Source organism: Ctenopharyngodon idella, chromosome 1 (genome assembly GCF_019924925.1).
Source record: "Ctenopharyngodon idella isolate HZGC_01 chromosome 1, HZGC01, whole genome shotgun sequence".
NCBI classification, from domain to species: Eukaryota; Metazoa; Chordata; class Actinopteri; order Cypriniformes; family Xenocyprididae; genus Ctenopharyngodon; species Ctenopharyngodon idella.
Window position 1 is genome coordinate 14903027 of NC_067220.1, and position 19483 is coordinate 14922509.

General features: G+C 36.6%; 1 long non-coding RNA gene across 2 annotated transcripts in view; it reads right to left on the reverse strand.

The window, feature by feature from the left end:
* Positions 1 to 339: 339 nt before the first annotated feature.
* The window catches only part of LOC127509570 (uncharacterized), a 138285-nt gene continuing 119141 nt past the window's right edge, over positions 340 to 19483 (reverse strand). Inside the window, exons 3-5 of one of the 2 annotated variants that reach the window (XR_007929280.1) lie at positions 955 to 1047; positions 627 to 745; positions 340 to 528 (exon numbers count right to left, since the gene is read on the reverse strand). This is a non-coding gene — a long non-coding RNA (uncharacterized LOC127509570). Of the gene's footprint in view, positions 529 to 608; positions 746 to 954; positions 1048 to 19483 lie in introns of both variants that reach the window. The other variant, XR_007929281.1, reaches the window with a different exon arrangement.

The following is a 19483-nucleotide window of genomic DNA, read 5'->3' on the forward strand; positions in this document are numbered from 1 at the left end:
TCAACATTTGATCACTTTTTTCATAATAATTTTGACATGCTTCTTTGGTAATTGATTAAGCAGACTTGCTGGAACATTATATCTCTAAAGAACCCTAACATGTCTTCTAAGTAAAGAGTAATTGCTGAATTTGTTAAGTGTACTCATTTATGCTGATGATAGATAGATAGATAGATAGATAGATATATATATATATATATATATATATATATTCAGTTATAATTGCCTGTGAGTGCGCTAATGAAATAACTGATGATCCCCAAAAATCTCCATGTATCTCCAGTTGTGATGCGCTGGGATACGACATCATTTTTGATGCATGCACGTGGGTAAAACAAATTTTGTCAGTATGTTACATTTATTAATTTTGATTTGAAGTACATTAATTCTCATTTGTCTCTTACACAAACAAAATGCATTCTCCTCGTGAAGAGCTTTATGGGGCCGCCCCTCTGGCAGCTTTGATTAGTGGTGGCCGCGGACAGGCAGATGGATGGTCTGCTGTGAGACGGGTGGAAGGACCTCAGGCTGAAAAACAGGGAGAAAGACAGATGATGGAGGAGAGGAACTGCATCTCTCCATCAGCGTCTTCATCAAGAGTCACTCACTGAGAGCATGAGACTGACCTCCGACCCTCGGCCATCATGTTGAGGGCTTGGAGGAGGTGGCTGATTGGTGGGTGGACAGGAAGAGCTCTCACTCATCCGTACCAGCTGTCAATCAAACCGACGGCAATGACAAATGACTGCAGAGACAAAGAGAGAGAGAGAGCGTTGCTCCTTTTTTCCCCATGTTCTCCAGCAGCGCATAAAAAGCACCTTGTTGTACATCATTACAAGTGTTTTTGATCTATTTTAAAAGCGAATGAAGGCAATACAAGCTTATAAAATTGCCATCATACTGGTAATATGTTTCATGCTGATAGTGTATTGACAGAAAAAGAGAGACTATAACCAAATTCCTTCTGAAGCAAATCTCTTCACTCGGTGGCCATCTTGGTAAAATCCCTGGACAGATGGTTTCTAGTCACACAAGTACAGCTTCCATCTATTCGAAAGAGGAAAGACAGAAATGTCAGTTCATCTTACATTAATGGTATCATCAGTATTGCTTTCTTAGCTCATATTAGGTTAAAAAATGTATTTTTCTGTTTGGTCCTGCAAATGTGCATATATTTTTATAGGCCATGTTGGCTTCTGAAGTTGAATAAATTTACATTACATTTACATTTAGTCATTTAGTAGATGCTTTTATCCAAAGCGGCTTGCAAATGAGGAGCATCATAAGCAATTTATCATACAAGCGCCAACAATACTCGCTATACCGCAATGCTGAGGTTCAAAAGGAAGCTGGAGCAGAAGTGAAACTGTAGAAAAGTAAAAGAAAAAAGAGGTGGAAGTGGTTTCTGTGTTAAGGAATTGTGGTTGTGGTTTGAGTTAAGTGCTTACAGAAGACATAGTAATGTGTCATGGGTTTTTTTTGGCTGATTTTTGCTGATGTTATAATGTGTTGTGGTTTTAAAATATACTCTGTGAATTTATTCCTGTGAAGGCAAAGCTGCATTTTTTTTCAACAGCCATTATTCCAGGCTTCAGTGTCACATGATCCTTCAGAATCATTTTAATATGCTGATTTGGTGCTAAAGAATTATTTCTTATTATCAATGTTGAAAACAGTTGTGCTGCTTAATAGTTTTGTGGAAACCATGACACATTTATTTCAGGATTCTTTGATGAATATAAAATTCAAAAGAACTGCATTTATTTAAAGGGGACCTACATATAATGCCCCTTCTACAAGATGTAATATAAGTCTCTAGTGTCCCCAGAATGTGTCAGTGAAGTTTCAGCTCAAAACACCCCACAGATCATTAATTATAGCTTGTCAAATTTGCCCCTATTTGGGTGTGAGCAAAAACATGCCGTTTTTGTGTGTCCCTTCAAATGCAAATGAGCTGCTGCTCCTGATCCGCTTTCCAAAAGAGGGCGGAGCTTTAACAGCTCGCGCTTTAGTTGCTCAACACCAACAAAACTGGAGAATCTCGCGCAGCCAAAATGACAATTGTCAGTAACTGTGTTCAGCCTTACATTGTTCAAATCGGATTTGGACACTGATGGAGAGACTCAGGAACAAGTTACAATTTTTAGAATGCATCTGGACGTTTCTGATTGGTTAGTGGATACATTTATGTAGTTGCTGTTGAGTTGATTCAACTCATTGACTAGCATGTGCCGTCATGCTAAACTTTTGTGCAAATCCAGCATTAAATTGACCCTTGTTTGTAAAGCAGCCCGGCGTAAAATGATGGCATGGCAAAAACACTCTACTAACAACAATTCTTCTTCTTCTCTAAAGCAGCCCAACATGGCCTCACCCCCTTTGTTGCATGTTCTCAGGGGCAGGGTTTATGTAAATTTTAGGGTTAGTGATGTCACTAACCCGGGAAGAAGTTTGTTGTAGTCCCTGCCAGCCGTTTGTTGTAGTCCTTAAACAGCAAATTCTTTAAAAGAAAATATCTCCCTTTGCATTGAACTTTGAGCGTTGCAACTTTGCAGATGTTGTTTATGCTCAAACAGCAACATTACACACTAACTAAAGTTAAAAAAGTTAAATCATAATCAACCACCCCTTCAAAATAAAAATCTTTCGTAACATAATGTGTAATTTTGATCAACTTTGTGTTTGTTTGCTGAATAAAAGTATTAATTTCTTTTTAAAAAAGAAAATCTTACTAAGCCCAAACTTTTTGACCAGACTTATTCTGCATTATTAAATGCAGAAAGTTAAAAGGGGTGAGAAGAGGTGGTTTATGGTTGTGGTTTGAATTAAGAGCTGAAGAGATTTTGAAGAGCAAAAGTCATGGGGATATGACATGGGCCCTTTTTAGTTTATTTTTGCTTTTGTTATCATGTGTTTTTGTTTTAAAATGTACTCTGAGAATGTCAGCATGGATTTAAAGCATGTCAGGTTAATGAATAGTATGGGTGGGTGAAAATACACCTGATTGTTACCCTGGGGTTGATTTTGAATTGTAGAAAATGAATGTAATTTTTTTTTTCTTTTTCATAAAGTTGCTGTAAAGTTTCACTTCAAATGCAGCCTCATCATTCAGCATCACCAGCATTATTTTTCCCCTGAAATTGAATTAAGTGAATTCAATTGACATGTCACATCAGTCAGAAAAGCTGCCTTAAGCGTGGATGTGTCATCTTTCAATGATGCCAGTATATTGCGTCGTAAAATATGCAAAGCGGGTCCAAAAAGCTTTTGAGGACTTTTAAAGCCTGATTCATTCTTGATGGATCCAAATAGGCACATTTGTACCTTTGTTTTTTTACCTTTTTGTAAAAAATGATGACGATTAAAAGTTGATGTTATCACTCAGAATGCATTAGACAAAAATTACAAGCACAGTGGGTAATTTTTCTGTGACTTTTGGGGGTCATTAACAGAACAAGTTATGATGATCTCACATTTCTTGTGTTCTTGAGTTCTTCTATATGGCCTCTGCTGTTACATACTAGGGAATACACTTCAAAAATGACATCTTGACCGTGATCAGATCATGAATGTAAGTGTGGGCATCTATATGACCATCACCCCACTTGTCAGACATTTCGTAGAGTACAACCTCTCTGCTCCTTCAGCATTTACAATCTCTTTCTGTCATTCGTCATCTGCTCCTCTAATCTCTTTCACACTCTCCATCTCCCCTACTCCAAGTCTGTTTTCACACCTGTCACACTTTTATCTGTTTTCTCTCTTTTTATTTCTTTCATTTAGTAGGAGGGAATGAGGGAAAAGAAAGTGCTTCAAAGAAACTGCGAAAAGTGTCACTTTATTTGTCTTGCTCTGCCATCTTTCTGGTTAAAGGTTAAGCCTTTTAATTTTTTTCCAGAAAATCACTAGGGATTGTGTCATTTTGTTCAAGGCTGGCCAAATTACCATTTTTTTCTTTCTATAATAAAAACTCTTGAAGTGTTTGATTATACAAAATAAGCAGTAGTCAAACAATGGCCATTTCATTCTCACAAATATACTGACATAAATAAGATCCAACTTCCTGTTGGGTGTGGTAGATTCAATTAAAAATCACACTTGTGAATTGAAAAGGAGACAATTTTTTGCAAAAACCTGGTTTATGTGACAACAATCCTATAAACCAATCACAGCCCTTCTCCTAAATTCAAAGGCTAAGGATAAATCATAGGTAAAGTACTCCGTAGACTGTAATCACACAATTGATTTTGGTCCAATGCCACTCATTACTCTCTGTTACTGTGGACTGTTAATGATGAACAATTTAAAATAGTCAATCCACTTTGCTGCACCATCATTCAGCGATTCGTTTACATTTCCAGGTTGTTGAAGATACTTTAAGCCTTGAAAACAGTATTAAAAAAAGAAAAGAAAAAAAAAGTCAAAGACAAGCTCACAGCAAATCTGTTTATCCAAGAAGTAAATAGAGACCTTACTCTCCTTGTTTACTGCCTTTATGTGTCTTTTAAACAGAGTAAGTAAGCTGAGCTTTGCTGGACATCATTAGGAGCTGTTAGTCTATGTATGTTTTTGAATACAAGTGTCTGATACTCGGAGAGTGTTGGTGTTGCGTAAGTTTCAGTTTAAGAGAAAAGCTGCGACCTGATCCAGATCAGAGCGCTGGACTCATTAAAATTCACGCTTGGCTATATCAAGGCAAACATTGCACAGCAAGTGGTGCATTTCCCATGACACGGGAAGTAGTTGTAACTACAAATAAAGACACAAGAACAGAGTTATTTCAGATGTTCGGGGAGGAAGATGCTCTGTGGGTGATGGATTATGATGAAGTCAAAGTCACTTTGCCATTACTGTATACAGTACAGTAATCTAAGCAAGCATTCTAATGACTAGAACAGTAAAAGGAAGTGTGTGAAATGCAATTTCTGACACGATGTTCAAGATTTGTGAATGACCAAATATAACCACAGAACACTCTAAGTTTATATACTGTATAGAGTGTGCTGTAGTTCTGTCAGGCGCTTCATACTATCTTTAGAGGTTCCCATCATGGGATCATTTTATGGATTTAGTTTAATTCACTTTGTTTTGATTCATTTTTAATTGTTTAATTCATTATTTAAACAGCCTGTAAACATACTTTATTACTAGAAAAATAAACTGTAAAACATGAACGCATTATGCAATTATTTGGGACATTTCTCTCTTTTTTGGTATTAAGGGTTCTTTAAAATTGAGTCAAGAACCCTATATAGAATCTCACTGAACCTTTTCTTCTAAGAGTGAACAATGAAAATATTGTAAAACTATTTTTATATATGAGCATGGATTGAGATGCTCTACCTCTTTTTTCTATCTATTGCTCTGTCCTTTTCCCTCCAATCATTCTCTTGAAGTCAAAGCAGAAATAACCACTGCGCATCTCCAGGCATCACACGGTAGTGGTATTTCATTGGCTCCTGGCTGAATTGGTTGAATGAATGAGCCAGTATGTTTACATGCACTAATTTCCATCAATATGAATGAATCCAATTCGATCTCTGTTTGCAATTTGATTTACTTATTACAGCCTCAAATCAAGACATTTTTTTGTAAAACACAATAAAATCAAGAATCTGTGATTTGTTAATTCTCTTGAATCTTTATTTAACTGACAAAAGCACAAAGAACAGATTGTCAGTGACCAACTTGATTTTATTTTGTAAATATAAACAAATTTTGATTTTGATGGCAGCAACATATTCCAAAAAAGTTGGGACAGAGGCATGTTTACCACTGTGTCACATCACCTTTCACTTTTTAAATGTTTGGGAATTGAGGATACACTGTAGTTTTTACAAAATAATTTTGGCAGCTGTGGTTGCCAGAATAATATTGTAAAAAATACAGAAAAACTGTAAACACATTTACAGAACAAACTGTAAATTTTACAGTATAAAACTAATTTACAAACAAGAAAATTTGAATGTAAACCAGTAAATTGTACAATGCACACTACTACTGAAATCTGTTTTGTACCTTTAACATATACTGACAACCACCATACTAATGCAGGTGGTAAAAGAGAAAGCCACATGAAGAATCAGAGTTCATCACAAGTAGCTTTTCCACGAGCTGAAGTATATACTAATATAAAGAAGGTGCACAGAGTCATTAACGCAAACGCAAAACATCATCAAAGTAACCCACAACACTTACACAATGCAATAAACATTCATTAAACAACAGAAGATGTAACATAAAACCCTAATGTACATAACTGATAACAAAAACTATTAAGAAACATGATTATTTAAACAAAATACTTTCAAATGTGGAGTGTCACACAGGGAATTGTGGGAATATCAGTTTACAGTTTTTGACTGAAAATTTTACATTGATTTGTTCTTTTTTACTTCTAAAAATTTTAATATTTACAACATTTTACTGTGAAAATTACATAAAATGTCTGGTTAGAGTTTTTACAATATTTGACCGTTAAAATCATATTCATTTTTTACAGTGTACTAATTGTTGCAGTTTTACAAGTGGAATACTCTTGCCTGATATAAGACAGCTGCTTAACAGTCTGTGGTCATCGTTGTCTGATTCTCCTTTTTATGATGGGCCATACATTTTCAATAAGAGACAGATCTGGACTGCCAGTCAAGCACATCCACTCTACGGTGTAGAGTGTCTAGGAACCACTCTGTTGTAGCACATGCAGAATGAGGCCTGGCATTGTATTGCAGTATTGCAGATGTCTTCTTGATGGCAGTATATGTCTCTGTACATCCCAGTATACGTCTCCACGTCAATGGTACCTTCACACATATGCAAGTCACCCATGTCGTTTGCACTGATGCACCCCCATACAATGACAGATGTTTGCTTTTGCACCTGTCACTGATGAAATTATGGATCGTCCCTTTCGTCTTTAGGACTGAGAACTCAATGTCCTTTTTTCCCAAAAACAAGCTGAAATGTGGACTCATCTGAGCATACATTTCCACTGTCTTTTGGACCATCTGAGATCAGAGAACTCAGCGGCATCTCTGTTTAGAATCGATGTATAGCTTTCTCCTTGGGTAACAGATATTCAGGTGCCATTTCTTGATGCAGTGACAGACTGTGCTAAGTGACACAGTGACACAAGTTTCTCTTGCAATGCCATCTGAGGGCTCGAAGGTCAAGCACATTCAACGGAGGTTTCCTGCTTTGCCCTACACGGACTAAGATTTCTCTGGATTCCCTGAATCTTTTCACAATATTATGTATGCTAGATGCTGAAAGACCTAAATACTTTAAAATCTTGCATTGAATTGTTTGACATTTCTCTCATGATATGAAAGTGGTGAGCCACGAACCATCTTTGCTTGCAAAGACTGAGATGCTGCTTTTATACCCAAACACAATACCCACATCTATTACCAGTTCACCTGCTAATTGTGGGCTGTTTCAAAACTGTTTAACTTGGATATTTTGCGATCTTTTTTAGATTTTTATTTTGCCTCTGTCCCAACTTTTTTTGGAGTGTGTTGCAGCCATTAAAATCAAAATTGGGAATATGGGAAATCTTTGTACTTTTGTCAGTTAAATAAAGGTTCAAGAGAATTAACAGAACACAGATTCTTGCGCTTTGTAAAATGTCCAAACTTTTCTTGATTTGGGGTTGTAATTTACATGTGCATTACATATATTTAGAACAAAAATTCACCTGAGCTACTGCAAACATAACTGCCATTTTTGTCTTGATGACATATCTAAAATGAAAGCTGACATATCTGTCAAAAAAGCTTTAGCAAATATGTAGTAAACAGTCAGTCTTTACAGGTTCAAATTATACACGCCAAATTATGAGATACTAAGTCATAATTCTGAGATAAAAAGTCAAAATGATAACAGAAGTCATGATAATGGCAAATCAAAATTGACAAAAAGTTAAAATTATGACATAAACAGTCATAATAATGACATAAAATTTTAATTATGATGAAAAGTCAAAACTGAGATAAAAATTCATGTTTATGACATAAACTGAAAGTTGAAATTATGACTTTTTATCTTTTAATTCTGATTAACCAACGCATTTTTTTCCTCACGTGGCAGTAATGGCCTTCCATATTTTTTCAGTCCAATTATAAATGGATTATTTGGATGCATGTAAATGTAGCTAATGACTCACTCATAAAGACAGTCACTGATGTAGCAGAAACAAATACCAATACTGATACATACACTGATATTCTGTCTGGAATGCACAAATAGAGGGATTAGTGATTAGCCATGGGGTGGACTAAATTTCATCTCTCTTGAAATTTTCCTTTTAACTGAGAGGACAAGTTCACTGACTTTCAACTAGCTTGTATTGTATTGTATTGTTACAAATTACAATGGTGGTATGTGAATGAAAAAGGAAATGCCTCAGCCCTTTTTCTCTGATTTCTCTAGTCATGAACCATTGATTTAAAAATGCCTTTTCTACTGCATAGTCAGACAAGTTTTAATTACCCCTTTAACAATAGCAGGACTCTGAGAATACATATTTTTTAATATTAGACCTAAAGACTGTGTTGTGCTTTTCACAAGTCTCCAGTCTGGAGTCTCAAGTCAGTTCTTCTTATCACCTTCTTTTCAGACCATTAGTCAACAAATCCTCAGTAAACACAGCAGGTGTCATGATGTGCCTAAACATGGTAATGTCAGAATCTCTGAGTTGTTTACTACATAATTAGTCAGTCTTTCTGATCTGTTCGGTTGCGAGCATGACTGATCTCACAGACAGGGTTATCAGCCAATCCCAGCAACAAAGGGACATTCACCATTCATTCACGTCACTTTCGAATTTCAGTGAGAACACGATGAGCTCAAAGGAGACAACAGAGACCTGTCTTTTTCACACTCACTCCCAATGGTCTTGTTTTGGTGAACTGCTCCATTTGCCTGCCATGTTCTAGTGTATAAAAAGCTTACCTCAGGCTCGTCTTATGTCACCTAGTACGTTTTGTTCACTGAGTGGCCTCCTGCCAGGTTCCCCCCCGAGGAGTCTGCATGTGTGTTTGTGAGTATGAGTGTGTATCTTCCTCTCGCTCTCTCTCTGAGGAGAACGGGTGTGTCTCTCTTTTAACAAAGCACATCACTGTGTAACTCTGTACCGTGTGACTGTGTTTCCATTAGCCAGCAACAGGTCTGCTGTATCTAACCTCCTGCAGATTAAGAGTGTATACATCATCTTGCTTTCCGCCTTTACCGAGAGGCTTATTTTCAGCCTCACAACGTGTGTGTGGAATCGTAAGAAGCCTATGTTTGAGTGAGAGAGTGTGTGTGTGTGTGTGTGTGTGTGTGTGTGTGTGTGTGTGTGTGTGTGTGTGTGTGTGTGTGTGTGTGTTTAATTGGCCTCTCAGTAAGTCACACATGCACATGCAAACTGTACACACTCATTAACCAAGCTTTGTAACCTCATTCATAGACAAAGAAGAAGAAAGAGCAAAACAAGAGAAAGGAGAGCATTCTATGCAGTTAAATGAAAACTTCAAAACACTGGAATCCCAATTAAATCTTAATGGTGTCATATTCACTGCAAAAAAAATAAAAATAAAAATCATTTTCTTAAAACTTTATCAGTATTTTTGTTTGTTTTCTAGCAAAAATATCTAAGCATTCATTTTAAAATAAATTTACCTTTGATAACACATTAAATTGACCAAAAGTTGCAGTAAAGACATTTATAATGATACAAAAGTTTTCTATTTTAAATAAATGCTGTTTTTTCTATTCATCAAAGAAATTAAAAAAATGCATCATGGTTTCCAAATATATATATATATATATATATATATATATTAGGAACAGCACAACAGTTTTCAACATTGATAATAATGTGTAGTAAATGTTTCTTAAGCAGCAAATCAGCATTTTAGAATGATTTCTAAAGGATCATGTAACACTGATGACTGTAGTAAAGGCAGCTGAAAAATCAACTTTGTTATCACAGGAATAAATTACATTTTAATATATATTTTTATACAAAAAAGTTATTTTAAATTGTAATAATATTTCATAATATTACAATTTTTACTGTATTTTTAATAAAATAATTACAGCTTTGAGAGACTTTTTTCCAAAACATTTAAAAAATCTTATCAACCCTTGCACAGACATATCAACATTTAAAGTTAAAACATACAAGTAATAAAATACGAATAAAAATAATAAATTAATAATAAAAATTATCCATATATCTTAAAACACTTCCTTTGCCTACCATTAATACCATTAAAATTTTCCACCATATTCTGCAGAAGAAAGCAAAGCATAAAATAAACCCATCAGAACGCTTTTGATTACTAAAACGCAGAAACAAATTCTTTTAACTTATCGCTAATGACTTCAGATTCTTTCTGTTGTCCTTGCTCTATGATCATTCTTTATTTATTTATGTTTTTAAAAAAAATTGGAATTCTTTACTCTTAGATTTGTGAAGTCACAAAGAGTGATTTCACATGTGATGCTTGAGTGAAAAGGCTTTTTACGGCAGTGCATTAGAGAAAGTTAACACTGATGAGAACAGTCTTTCAATCCACTCTCCACATGCTTGTCTTTAATCCATCTCTCCTTTTAACAGCTCTCTGCATGTACCACTATTCACTTCATGAATCAGCTGGACTTGTGAATTCCATTTAAAGCAGCTGTTATTGCTGTATATACACACTTCAGGAGGTTACAAGTGAGGGTCCAACACAATACATGTGTATGTGTGTGCAAGAAAGAAAGAGAATGTGTATAAATGTGAGATTAAATTTCTTGCTCTGCTTGTGCACGCACATGTGTGTGTACCTGGTATTCCCTATGGTATGGGGACCGAATGTCCCCAACAAGGATAGTAATACAATTTTGACCTTATGGGGACATTTTTAGGGGGATAGAATATACAGTTTGTACAGTATAAAAATCATTACGTCTATGGGAAGTCCTCGTAAAACATGGAAACCTCTCTCTGTGTGTGTGTGTGTGTGTGTGTGTGTGTGTGTGTGTGTGTGTGTGTGTGTGTACGCGTGTGTGAAAGAGATAATGGGTTTTCTGGAAAAATCCCAAGTTATTTCTGTAAATCAAACCACTCTCTACTGCTGCTGGGAGTAATAGTTTCAAACTGGCCCCAAAATCCATATCTAGATCACTCGAATACTGTACATAGCAGAATACCTTCTCTGAAACATACACACACACATGCTCAAAGGAGTTTTAAAACATCTGAATTCACCCTCATGATTACTTTTCTGACCCCGAATGAGTCTATCAACCAATAAAATATGATAATGCACTCTAAGGTCTTTCTTTATAACTGTACATGTAATAGAAATACTAAAGAACAAAAAATGAAAGAGAACCAATGGTAATGGTATTAGATGGTACTTTGATATAAGAGAGACCAGGACTACTTATACATATGTATATATTTTTCAACAATTTTCATTATCATCTGTATGATTACCATATTCATTTACCATAGTATTTATGTGATTGCGTGGTACTTGAATAATGCTATGGTTGTACACTTGGTGTTACCATGGTACTATGTCCAAAAAAATATTAAAATAGGATGAAACTTTTTTAAAAGGACAAAAGAGAAATTGTCTTTTATTTTTTAATGATCATAGATTTGCTGCTCTCTGTATTCATACTGATGCATTTAAATGGAGGAATATATGAAAAGAGGGTTTCATAGTATCTGACAAACTCAGATGTGTGATGACAAGCAATTTATCTGAGAGGGAAGAAAACAAATGACGAGAATTTAAATTTGAGTGAGGGAGAAAGAGTGAAGAGGAAGACAAAGTCATCAAGTCATTACTGTCTGTCTCTCTTTGAAAATCTGATAATTGCTTCATAATAGCTCTCATAATGCAATATCAAAGCCCTTTCTAAACAAAACAAGTGCATAAACGCGTGCCTGCAAACAAATACACTAATTGACGTGTACTTCTCAAGGCGTAATAATAAAAGAAGTTAACACTCACAATATCTATAGCATGAAACCACAGCCTTATGAAGCAATAAGCCACAGGAGACCATGGGTTACAATGATTTTACCACAGTGAGGCCTGTTTCTTACATCTTCTACTATAGTAAAATCACTCTCATGACTTATTGTTTTTATTAGGCCTACAGAGATATTTAAATTGTCACCAACACTGATAAGCTGGTAATTATTTTCATGTTATGGCAAATAACTGATATACAGCTGGTATTAAAATTCTCTACAATGTGCAATTCGTTAACAGTATATTACAGCAAAGGTATTTCCAACTTCTTTTTACTCCTAAGCTAAGAACAAAAAAGAACTTCGCCGTGAGTATTTCAGGGATTTGAATCATGTTCAGGCTCTTGTACTGTACATTACGCATGCACAAGCAATAAGTTGCTGGCTGCAGTTCACTTAATGGCCACTGGTGTCGCTAATAACAAGGGTTTCTGAATTCTATACTGAAGGTGCAGCAAATGTTGTTCAGTGAATTTTTGTAGGCGGAATAGTCATTTTAAATAGGAATCCATGAGAAATTTCACATGAGGATGAAAGATTTCCCCATGCAGATTTCACATCGGGTTCAGTTGGTCACACAAATTTTCTGTGTTTACCAGAAAGCTGCTTGGTTTGAAAGTGATATCTCTGTGAGCTGTGCTTCATACATTGCTATAGTATTGACATCAATGGACCTTTTTTTTGCCTGTGAAATTTCGTCAAAATTTTGCTAATGTGACTGCACATTTAGATGATGGCAAAGGTAATCTAAAAGTAAAAAAAGAGGTAATGAGCTGCATAATTATATATGAATATCAACTTATACTAATAATTTGAAAATCGACTGATACCAAAAGTTATATAGTACCATACTTCCTGGCTTTTATTTAAAAAAGTAAAGTTGGAAATATGACAAAAATGTAAATATCAATTAATAATATGAATAGATTTATGTTCAATATAAACAGTAAATCATCAGTTTCATAAAATCAAACTGACATTGCAAGTGAGCCTGTCTGCACTATCATGGCTAGTCATTGTGACACTGCTCATTTGCGTTAGAGTTAGTTCGCCCAAAAAGGAAAAATGTTATTAATTCATTAATTCTTTATTTAAAAATTTTTTTATAAATTACTCATATGTGAATAAAAGCCTAAATAAAATCCATTCATCATATAATCATCGATTGTGTCTCTTCAGAAAATTTGGATTAAACCACTCAATTCATGTGGATTAGCTCTTCAAGAACTTTTTGAAGCGTCAAACTGGTAGTTGCGTGGAATTGAGGAACAGAAATCTCTCAGATTTCATTAAAATATCTTCATTTGTGTTTTGAAGATGAACGAACGTCTTATGGGTTTGGAACGACATGAGGGAGAGTAAGTGACAGAATTTTCATTTTTGGGTGAACTATCCCTCAACTTTGTTGCATTGCCAACAAATCCCGCCAGCTGTCCTTGAAAATTAACAACTTTCCATGGCAAATCGTCAGTGTGAACGCCCCTTAATGGAAGCGTTACGCAATTGTCAGAACTTTTTGAAGCGTCAAAGTGGTAGTTGTGTGGACTGTCATTTGAGGGACAGAAATCTCTTAGGTTTCATTCAGATATCTTCATTTGTTTTCCAAAGATGAACAAAAGTCTTATGGGTTTGGAACAACAGGAGAGTGTTTAAACGATAACAGAATTTTCATTTTTGCCAATACCGAGCCGGCGTTTGGACATTAACATGGAAGCACTGCATTGTGCTTACTACGTCAACTGTGTAGGAGAAGAGGGAAGAGAAGAGATTGTTGAATAAAGTCGTTTTTGTTTTGTTTTTGCGCACAAAAAGCATTCTCGTCGCTTCATAAAATGAAGGTTGAACCACTGTCATCACGTGGACTTTTTTAACAATGTCTTTTCTACCTTTCTGGGCCTTGACAATGGTAATTAAATTGCCGTCTATGGAGGAGTCAGACAGCTCTTGGATTTCATAAAAAATATCTTAATCTGTGTTCCGAAGATACGGGTTTGGAACGACAGGAGGACAATTTCCATTTTTGGGTGAACAAACCCAAAGTTCTCCGCTCAACTTTGTTGCATCATCAACAAATCCCACCAACTGTCCTTGAAAATTAATGACTTCCGGTGGCAAATCGTCAGTGTGAACGCCTCTTAATGGAAGCGTTCTGCTTTTGTCAATGTGTTGCTCGCTTGCAGCTCACACATACAGAATAAATCCAAATGCACTGGTGTGAGTCCAGCTGAGAGATATTGGCTCATTTATCTTGTCGATCTGAGCAGATGGAATCATTATACACGTAAACTCTCTGTGTGCCTTCCCACCTATACAGCACCTGTCAATCAATCAAGCCTCTCTGACACAGACTCCCTCACTGAGACTGTCTCATAGCTGTCCATGACAGTCAGCGATGTGATCTACACATGAGTAGAGGCCTCTGTCAGTGCTCAAGGCAGTAGCCCAAGGCTATTCGTTCCTGTGTGGGACGTAAGCGTCAAACCGCAGAAGTTCTACCTGTTTAAACATGATCTGACTGAACTCAGCCCCCCGTCCCTCACGAAAGAAATCGCTAAAACGATATTCTTTCAGTAGCGATAACGATTAATGCTAAATGTCACTGAAAATGTCATCCGCTTCTAATATCGTAATTCAGGATATGGACACTACCACCGGAGGATTTTATAAGAAAAAGTGCTGTAAGCGTACTTGACATTCTAAGGCAGTTGTGCTCTGTTTCTAATGCTCACATATGGAATGTCTGCCAAACCAACTGCTGTAGATTGTTTAGGGTTAATTCAGTGTTGAAACAAGCCAAACTGTAAAACTCTGAAGTGGAACTGAGGCTGAATGTTTTGAGGTGGCAATATTGTTCAGATAGCAGTGAATAACAACTCTCATTGTCTGGATGAAAACACCTGCGAAATGCATATTTATTCACACCTGTATTTTGTTTAAGAGCTGTTCACTTGCACTTAAATAAACACAGACACTTGTAGTCCGCCGTGAAAGCAAGTGAAACAGTAAATGTAAATAGCTCCATTTCGGCACCTGTATCTGTTGTGTAAATGTCCACTCAGTCAAACAGACTTGCAAACACAAGCTAAATAAGTGTTGTTGTTGGTTACATTTGAAATGTCTGAATGTCAACACCTGTGTGTGGAGTGCAGAAACACTCACTGAAATTTCATGGGTGGCCTCCACACCTGGATTTCCCATTAGTCTCTCCGAACTATTCCTCCCACACACACACACACATACATACAATCTCTGAATTTGAAACTGAAATCCATCCTCCAGTCTCTCTCTCTGAAGTTAAAGTCAACATGAGACGGTGTTCACATCCCATTTTACTAACTTGATGTTTTCCAACTGTGACAGGATATGAGAAAAGAAAGTAGTGCACGACTTACCTTAATTTTATACATCAGGAATTAATTGGATGGTAAAAAGCGATATTTATGTGATAGGTAACTGGGGGAGGAGCTGAAAAATAAGGAGGTTTGGTGATGTGAGCAAGTTTTATTATTTTTATAATGTAATTTATTATTTTATGTATAATTATGCAAATCATATAATCAATAATGAGCTTAATTTGCATATGAATGGGGCACATTTGCGCTGAAAAATGACCTATTTCAAATACTCACAGTGCGCATTTAGCGCCTGGTCAGACTGGATAAGGTTATTGGATAAGATGCAGGTTTTTGCGCTGTAATGCAATTGTTTAGTGAATTTGTCCTCTCTTTCTCTCTCTCTCTCTACGTCTGTCTTTCCCCAGACAGTAAGAAGTGAAACAAAAGCAAAAAGTCAAAGAGGTAACAAAGAGAGATAGAGAGGTGCAAGTTAAAAATGAGAACGAAAAGAAAGAAAGAAAGAAAGAAAGTGTAGGTATATAGAGAGAGAAAAAGAGAGAGATGGCTAGTTAAGGAGGGAATGTGATGTCAGATGGTGCAGTCGGGCCACTCAGACATGACAGTCATGACAAGATGAAGCCCCTCTCTCCTCCTGTAACATCACCCCATCATCTCCACCCCTCCCCCTGCAACTCCTCCTTCCCTCTCTCTCTCTGTAACAGCGCCTATTAGGACATCTTCTGTGAAGCAACACTGCCCCCTACAGTTCAATCTCACACTGCTTGCAATGACAAACTTCTGCTGGTTTCAAACACAGAGTTGAATCTGAGCGCATGGAAACATAAAACACATCATTCAGCCAGTGTAGAACTATGAAAGAGAATGTTCACGTTAAAATCACCAAAGCTGTCTACACTGAAAATGCTCAAGTCATTGACTGCACCACTGATACAGTAGTGAGCTGCCTACCTAGACAACATAATAGGCATCTTAGGCATGCTGCTGATGAAGGATGTTTCAATACTCAATGCCATACTGAACAAAATGTGAAGTAAACTGGTGAAAGAGATTAAAACTGATCTTGCAGGTTCACTCTCAAACACCGTTGAAGCGGTTTCAACTGTGATCCAATTATAGTATTGTGATCCCAATGTATTGAATCTATATTAGTGTACTGAATGAGTTCGTTTGTAAAGATAATAACAAAATGCACTGCAACAATTTCAATAAAAAACAATCATCCAAGATGATGGACAGGTCAAAAAAAAAAAAAAGAAGAGTATAAATACATTTCATTAGTCACCATGAAATCAAAATTGACAATTCTTTTTTTTTTTTTTTTTATAGAATAATGCAGTATTTATTATAAATTATCATCTGTGCAGATTATTATTTTGTAAAAATTAATGTGCCCTCTTAATCTTTAATCAAAATAACTTCCCCTTCCTCTTGCTGTGACATCTCTTGTCTTCTCTGATGATGTGTTTACTGGCACAAGGGCGGGACAACCTATCACTCACATGAGATCACTATGACGATTCAACAGTCCAATCAATTCCTGAGGGACAAAATCAAGTCCAGTCCTCCATTTTTCCTCATTTGAGAAGCCGTTTCGCTCGAATATATGTCACAATCGCAATTTCTCTTTCATGCCAAGTTTAGGATACAATAGTGAATAACAGTGAACAATTCATCCATGCATGTTGCATTTCTTTAAATTGAATTGACAGACTTCTCTCTGGAGACATATGTCAGACTTCTCCAATCATTTAGTTCACTAAAACCCCGTTCCTTTCTTACAATCAACTGCAAGCTCATATTCATATCTGCCTCCATCCAATCATCAACCAGTGGATAGAAGTCCCTGTCCAACATATTTTTCTTTTTTAATATTTTGATTTCCCTCGGATGTACGTCAAAATGCGCAAGAAATGATCTTTCGCTACTTCCAGTACATTGTGATTTTCAATTCAGTAAAGTATTTCTTAAAAGAGTTCATTCTAAGGAAAAGTTGTTTGGGTTTTGCCCAATATGTGTGCATGCTACGCAGTTTTATGCTTCTTATATATTACGAATGAATGAACAAACGATAGACAGATAGATAGATAGACAGATAGACAGATAGACAGATAAAACCTAAGGTCGTATTGTTAGCTTATCAACATGCTAACATCAACCTCTGTCTGAATCAATTGAAAGTTGGGTCTTCTGTCCATTTCATGTAAGAAATGTTATTTGTGAGGTGCATTAAGCACAGTTTCAATTATGATGCAGCTCACTAGGTTTTGGAACAGAGCTTTATTGATTATAAAAGATTTTATAATCAATAAAGCTCTTTAACAATAAAGCATTTTAGTCTTCTTGTGTTGCTCGCTCACATTGTAGGGTGTGAGGCCGGGAGAGATGTGTCAGGTTTCGGAGCTTGAGGAACAGTCTATCCTCTCTGTCTGGGATCATTTTATTCTTCCGTAGCTGATCTGAAAACAACATGACATCTGCAGGACTGTGTGCTCCATTTCGAGCACAGTGAAGCAGGCTGATTCGGGTTTTAATCTCTCTGGTGTTGTATACTACACTCAAATGGGTTTTCAGAAATGTCTCTTGGTCTGTAGCTGTATTTGCGAAAAAAATATGGAGGAACCATCTGTTACTTTCCCCACCTCATTTTGCAGGAACGCTCAGAGGGATAAGGAAGGTTGTTCTGGGTTCAGCTAAATAAACAGGAAGAGTTCAAGCTTTTCTAAAAGCAGATTTCTCTCATTAAAGTGTCATCAGCCATCGGTACGACTACATGCCTATTCAGAAAGGTCTCTCGCTTTTTCTGTCTCACTCACCATTTCTCTAACTTGTTTACTCTCTTTTTCCATTAACTGAAGGGGGAGGGTTTAAAAGTGTAACGTAAAGAAGATTTGGGGTCTGTCAGCTGTATTTGTTACTCTCTCCCTCTGGTCCTTCAGAAATCTCTGAGGAGCCATCCCTTTCTTTCCTGGTGAAAGACAAGACCAGATGGAGACCAACTCTACCTCTATTCTATTCTATTCTATTCTCTTTCCTGTAAATGTGCAAGACTTCCTTTTCATTAGCCGCTATAGGTAATGAGGTGGATAAGGTGGAATCAGTTCTATTCTTTACACGTTAAATTACTTATCCCAATTCCAAAGCCTAGAGCTGCCTTGCTGTGTCATTTTTCTAGGTACAGTAGCATCCGAAAACTCAATGGAACCTCATAAATCACTGATTTTGAATTATGTACAATGATCTACACTCTACAAATACTGCTTTTAGCATGAAGCACACAGGCAGGACTCAACAAACAATTGATTGGGTCAGCGTACAGTGCGCGTGATGCGAATTTCGTGATCAGAAGAGTACTCGTGTACTGTATGCGCACTGCCGGATTTTTGTAACCACATGTACTTGTACGCATGTGCAGTGATTTTTTTTTTTTTTTTTTGTGCAGTAACTAGTTTATCCACAAGGTGGCAACCATGCCCTGGGGCCGTCCATGCACAATGTAGTCAAAGAAAAACTGCATAAACAGAACAGACCGGAACGCATGCAAGCTACAGTGACAATGGAGGACTACATAGACGAGAGATTGTGTGAAGAGGTTAGAAAGTTTGTACTTTTGTATAACTCTAGCATGAAAGAATACAAAGATGTTTACATGGGTTGTAAGTCGTGGCAAGAGATTGTTTAAAACTGCGCATGCGTCGAACACCTGTGTAGAAGAAGAAGAAGAAGAAGTTGTGTTATAGTGCCCCCTACCCCATAACAGTGAAACCATGGAAAGCAAGACAATTCTGTTACAATGTGGGGAAAATGTTGTCTCATAAATGACGGAAAATCAAGTCAGTGGCAGGGAAAGAGTTAATAAGCATAAAATGCACAAATTTTTAACCCAGGCTCATTGGAAAAAATGTAGGCTACCTGTTGCATCATTTCCACAATGCTTCTTTCATGCTTCACGGAACATTTAATGTAAAATGTCCAGTGAGTGGCACTTAAAGTTGGTTGTTGTACGTATCAAGGCAGTTTGGAAATGAAATGCCTGTTGCAGCAAAAGATTAACGCTCTGTCGCGTTTGAAAATAAAGTACCATCAAACTGATAGTGTTAACAAAAGCAAA